We start from the raw sequence: 6,860 nt of genomic DNA, 5'->3' as shown, positions 1-6,860 counted from the left end.
TGAAGCATCGGTGTTGAACACTGATGTCATGCTGTCGATGGTGATATAATCCAAAGATTTAGCTACTGTGTTCTTGTCTAGATTATGACGACCTATCTTCAAGACGTACGATACAAGAGCGTGGGTATACATTAAATCGTTTAGACAATGCACCGTTTGGGTACATATAGACCATGGAACCATGAAGAAGCATGAGGAGTGAGATTCCATCAGAGTACCTAAGAGCAATTGAAATCAGTTAAAATATGGATTTCGTGGTTGGTGGTTTGCACCTTAAAATCAGGCCAGCTTGAGTTCAGAGACGTGGCATGGACTTAACCGAACCTGCGAAAATGAACACACAGATCTAGAACGGAACCATACAAAATACCGATCATCCTTTAGCACCAGAATTCCTTCAACGAGTTGCAGCTCGGTCACCGACTATAAATTTTAGTGTGGGGCAGCTGGCGAAGTTTAACATAATCAAATGCTTCTTGAAAACGGAGTTAGTATTCCCTGCTTTTAACCGACAAAAGCTGGCCTTCTGACGGAACCATGCAAACCAATTGTGAGTGGAATAAAATAGCTGAGGGCGGTGATGACTTGAATGGTACTTGAACACAATCACCGCAATTTGTCCGTTTCAATCTCGAAGACTTCGTACAACCAAACTAGGAGCAGTTAGGGCGGTACGCTTCAACTGTCCTTTGTTACTCCCAGTGCAAATCGGGAAGATTACCTTATATCACATTCCATCATCGCCATGGAAGAGATGTTACGGGCTACGATGACGGCAGTGCTGCATTCTTTTGAACGGTAGAATCAAGAACTTGGAGTATGCACATAAAATTGTAGTGCCCTTTAATTATACAAGAACACATATGGTACCTGACCACATGACGCCTGGAGTACTACGGACATGGTATGTCTTGTGCCACATAAGTGGAAAGTACTCCCTTGAGAATGGCGGGAACTCGGGCCTGCCCTCACCCTGGATGAGAGGTTGGAGTCCGTCAACAGCTCTGTCTATCAGGGGAGCCGTACCACAACCAATGGTGGGGAATACTGAAAGCAGGGACAACTTTTTCGACTTGAATCACTTGGACCGTCCGTAAACTACGTGTACGACAGTCGCTGTTTATGCAGCATTGCTCAGGTGTGGTGACGCAGTGTTTAGGTGATGAAGAGGTCTGCCATAGAGCGTTGGGCAGGGTCGGCCCACGATCGAGTAACGTTTCATGATGGCGAATCCGCCGGCTCGGCCATGTTTTGCGAATACCCTTCCACTTAATCGCAGCTAATTCTGGCCCGTAAAGCAGACCTATTGTATGTCGGTTGGCGAAACTCGCCTTGTTATTCCGGACTCGGTCAGCGACTTCATCTTACACCGGTTTGTTGGAACTTATAAGAATGCCCAGGCAAATGAATACATCCGCTCTTCCATCAGCAGGTCGGGAATGATGGGGCTTGAGATTAATCCCACTCAGTCCTCCATTGGCACTACCAGGGAGGCGCGCGACAAAACTACCGAAGTTATCCAAATTAATAGGATCTCTGAAGTATTTGATCCATTCACATAAAGTTGCATGGCTGTACGGCATTGAAACACAACTGTTCTCTACTGTATTTTCAATGGAGAAAAGAAGTATTCAACACCTGCGGGCGAACGTGACAGACATATTGTAGCCCTTGAGATTTCAGCTTGCCGCAGGGTACTGCCCGTTACCGGTGAACAGCAGGGTCAAAAGCAACTTCAAGTCCAAGGAAACGGGCTATTGCTGCTAGTCGGCAGGAGTAGTGCCGTTTCAACACATCTCAGGGTAAAACTCAACTGAGCTTCCACAGATTTGTTCCTCTCGGGAATTGGTCAGTCTCTGCAGAATGAATTCCAGAGAAAACTCTGGATGCTACGACAGTTAACGATAGCAGATAAGTAGTAAAGCACTTCGCTCTGACGACGTTCGGTCTTTGTTGCCCTCTTCGAATAGTACGGTGTGCAAGTCATCGGACCAGGTGCCATGATGTATTGGAAGAACGACATCTCGTCAAACTCTGTTGTTGATGGTGAGGATGTGTAAACTTCGTAGTTGTTCACAGCATCAAAACAAACTTGTGAGGCCGGAGTACACCCGACGCTCAACAAGACTGGACCTGACCGTGGCGTGACGATTTGCGCACCTCAGCGACCTATTGGGCTGTACTGGGGTGTCCCCGCGACAGTCTTATACCAGGCTGGTCAATGGTTGGAGGTATCCTCCAGTTCGGGGGTTGGAACATGTGGCGACTACTACCGCCAAGCACTGCTACCTTGCGGTTAGGCTTTTGAGCCAAAGGCTTTGGTGGGCGCCCTGACAATATCCAAGCCTACGTCAAACACTAAACTCGGCCTATTGGCCGTCACCTGGTGCCATCAGTCGGGTCGCCTTACTCGCCTAATACAGCAGGGCGAGCGAAGACAGACAGGCTACTTCTGACGCTTTCCTTCCTCACCCTTTCCTTAACCCATCATTAACTCTCTCCTCGAAGGCCCAGCACTTAGGACTGATGACTCCGTTCGTCTTGCATTGGTTTTGCGTGCAACATCTGCTCGTCACATGGCGCCGACATCCCCAGGTATCTCAACATCAATCTCCAAGCCTCGACTCTCAATCTATCTAACCGCTTTCCATGTCCACACTCTGAAGCAAACAGGTCAACAAGCTGCTCTTGCCCTCACACTATACAACTTGGTATTGATGCGTGCTTGTATCAGAAACAAGAATTCAACATGCAAGCACAGTGGTTGAGCTAACCGCCCCATCAATCTTCACTCGCTTCGGTTACGCACCTCTGGTGATCCAGAGGCTGCCGCGACAGGATTTGCAGAGGTTGGTATCGCCCCAAGTCACTGGGCGGAAGAATCCTTGCTTGAATGAACACAATTTGATATTCGCCTGGTAAAGTCTGTGGAGGAGTCTCAAGCGGGGAGTTGATCGATACCTGTTCATCGCGTCTACTACGCCCCAACCGACTGCAGCTTCGACGCGGTCAAAGACAGGTTTTATGACACCCTGGATGTCTTGCTGCGGGGAGCTAAAAGCACAGATATCGCGGTGGTTGCCACAGATATGAGATTCTGAGACTCAATTAAGAAGTCCACATGGAATGGATTCGGTACGTATGAACGGTGAACAACTGCTTCAGCGATCCTCCAGTTCGGGGGTTGGAACATGTGGCGACTACTACCGCCAAGCACTGCTACCTTGCGGTTAGGCTTTTGAGCCAAAGGCTTTGGTGGGCGCCCTGACAATATCCAAGCCTACGTCAAACACTAAACTCGGCCTATTGGCCGTCACCTGGTGCCATCAGTCGGGTCGCCTTACTCGCCTAATACAGCAGGGCGCTCAAGCGAAGACAGGCTACTTCTGACGCTTTCCTTCCTCACCCTTTCCTTAACCCATCATTAACTCTCTCCTCGAAGGCCCAGCACTTAGGACTGATGACTCCGTTCGTCTTGCATTGGTTTTGCGTGCAACATCTGCTCGTCACATGGCGCCGACATCCCCAGGTATCTCAACATCAATCTCCAAGCCTCGACTCTCAATCTATCTAACCGCTTTCCATGTCCACACTCTGAAGCAAACAGGTCAACAAGCTGCTCTTGCCCTCACACTATACAACTTGGTATTGATGCGTGCTTGTATCAGAAACAAGAATTCAACATGCAAGCACAGTGGTTGAGCTAACCGCCCCATCAATCTTCACTCGCTTCGGTTACGCACCTCTGGTGATCCAGAGGCTGCCGCGACAGGATTTGCAGAGGTTGGTATCGCCCCAAGTCACTGGGCGGAAGAATCCTTGCTTGAATGAACACAATTTGATATTCGCCTGGTAAAGTCTGTGGAGGAGTCTCAAGCGGGGAGTCGATCGATACCTGTTCATCGCGTCTACTACGCCCCAACCGACTGCAGCTTCGACGCGGTCAAAGACAGGTTTTATGACACCCTGGATGTCTTGCTGCGGGGAGCTAAAAGCACAGATATCGCGGTGGTTGCCACAGATATGAGATTCTGAGACTCAATTAAGAAGTCCACATGGAATGGATTCGGTACGTATGAACGGTGAACAACTGCTTCAGCTGTACGCTGATCGCAGGCTGTTTTTATGCATTACTAACCTTCGAAGTGGCAGAAGTCTGGTCATATGGTGTTCTTCAACGGCACGCCGGTTACAGACTTAAATAGACCACATTGTTATCAGTTACCGATGGCGCGGATCAACAACTGACCGCCGGGCGTTTTGGAACACATTTGCGGATTCCGACCATGCGCTCGTCTCTTACTTATCCATGGCCTCGAAAGGTTTGCAAAATCGCTTGGCAACTGGCAGACGCTTATGTTAGACAAACTTACCAGAATCATCTTTTAACCTCTTCCGAATGTTCTATCAGATGTGAACTCATAGTGGGACGAGATTGCTACCTGTTTGTATAGTGCTGGGGATTCCTGTGGCACTGCACACCAGGCGCACACAAGCACTGGATATCAGACCGAACGGTGGCACAGCTCAAGTCTCGAAGAAATGTTCCAGCCGGTCCTGAAGATAACTTGACACGCCGAATTAGCAGACGTCAAGTGAAAGTGAGCGTGCAACCGTGAAGTACGGTGGATACAAAAAGCCAAGAAAATGGATGAGGCCCAAAGGATGCCCGAAGATTATTCAAGTTGCAACCGGACCCTGGGAACCACCGATGAGCGAAATCATTAAGGATAAGAAGCGAGTGACCATCTTGAATAAAGAACGCCTTGACCGTTGGGCCAATACTTCGAACGATATTCTTTACCACCAGGTGCCACCCGTCTGGAGCCCAAAGTTGGCGTAGAACCCTGGACTGTGAACTTGGAGCCACCAAGGGCCTCGGAGGTTATGATTGCACATGCTCTCTCAAGTACTACAGAACTTGTGATCCAGATGACCTCCCACAATCATTGTTCAAAGATGGGAGTGAAATCCTTATTCAGCGCTTGTCTGATCTGTTTGCTTGTATGTGAAAAAAGGAGTCTGCGAGTGCCCATTTTTAAAAAAAGGGCTCGTAGTGTGTGTGGCAACCACAGGGGAGTCAGCTTGACCCCGGTCGTAACGAGACTGCTGTCGTCACTGGTGCTTCGTCGCACGGTGGCTCGTGAAACTTACTCGAGGGCGGTAAGTAGGATTCCGGCCTGGTAGGGATCGTGTCGACCAAATCTTCACTCCCTCAGGTGCTAGAGCGCCACACGTATGGGTGATCCACAATCTTCGTATTCCTGAATTTCCAAGGCGCATTCGAGTCGGTTGATCGGTCTGTTATCCGTAACACGTCTGCTTACCAAGGAATGCTCCGGAATTTCCTGAACATAGTGAGCTCTTTGTATTTTCAGACTTCCGGACGTGAGTTTGCGGAAAGCTCTCCAAAAGCTTCCGTACACAAAGTGGTGTCCGTCGGGATTGCCCACTCTCCATTCCTATCCATCTTCGTGATCGTGGAAACCACGAGACGAACGCTGGAAGGTCTCCAAAACCCAGGCATTCTAATAGCCTGTGATGGAAACTTTTTCAATCTGGAGTATGCAAACAACATCGTTCTCGTCTTCGAAGAGAAGTCGCAGGTGTTTTTGGATGAACTGACCAAAGCTATCTCGTCCTTTTGTATAGACTTTGCACCTAAAAATTCATGCTTCTGAACATGCACTTAGAATCCAGGGAGGGGTACTGGGACTTGTGGAGCGTTTCACGTATCTTAGAGTTTGTATTGGTTCAGACTGGTGATGGATGTGGTCATTGCACGAATCCACAGGGCCCGAGTCACGTTTACTAATTTGAGACACCTATGGCGTGGTGTCCCTGAATCTCAAGGGACGTATGTACCAGGATACAATGTGGGCTGTTTTGTTGTATGGCTGTGGGACTTTGTGCGAACGTTCGATCAACTCCCAAAATCAGTTAAGCTGGAGGGAGTCTACGACTGCTGTTTAGGCCTTCACATGGATGAAGGCCAAATGAATGTTAGCAGCATTCCTCAAGATAACCAATTTTGAATACGTCGCACGCAGGCTGCGTGGGTATATGCCAAAAATTATCCCAGGCACGGTTTCAGAAGAGTTAACACTGAATATAGTCAGGGCATAGTGGATAACACCCGCACATGTTGAGTCGATTCGGGTACTTTCTCCATCAACATACTACTAAATGACCTAAAACCTTACCCTTAGTGTGCCGTACACTTGATGTTTCACTGTGGAAAACGCAAAACACCTCTTCTACCTGAGCACGCGCAGTGGAAACGTGCATTACGAAACACAGCTCCACAATACTTTGTCGGACGACTGACAACGATCACACTGCTTAATTTAAAGGGCCCGGAGTGTGCAAGAATCGCAACGGGATGCTGCCATCCACATTAAAGACCCACGGCATACAACGACTTTATGCTGGTTGACTGCGTTCCTGGTCTCGCCAATGTATTGATGATTGACAATAAAAAGGCCACCAATGAACCTCCGAATACGCCGGCAAAGCACCACCCAACACAGGAACAAAACGAATGTGTTGCACCGCAGTGACGATTACCAAAAATTACAGAAATGTAATATCTCTGAGGAGTATGTGGGGGTTAATGGTATGTCAAGCCGTAATATCCTTCGGCACTTCGTTGCTATGCCACAGGAAGGAAACACAAGGGCTGAGATTGTCAGGCCTCCCAAACCAAGATAACAGTACCTATTTGGTTAATCGCATTACGTATATACTTCAAAAAAGACGGGCTTCAGCTTGTCCTATGACCCCAAAAGAGTGTGATGTTTTTCCCCAGTAAAATGCAAGACATAGACAGATTTACGTCACTAAATAAACGTGACTCACCT

Source organism: Opisthorchis viverrini (assembly GCF_000715545.1).
Source record: "Opisthorchis viverrini unplaced genomic scaffold opera_v5_8, whole genome shotgun sequence".
Taxonomy (NCBI): Eukaryota; Metazoa; Platyhelminthes; class Trematoda; order Opisthorchiida; family Opisthorchiidae; genus Opisthorchis; species Opisthorchis viverrini.
The sequence above is the reverse complement of the archived record's forward strand: the minus strand, read 5'-3'. Positions refer to the sequence as shown.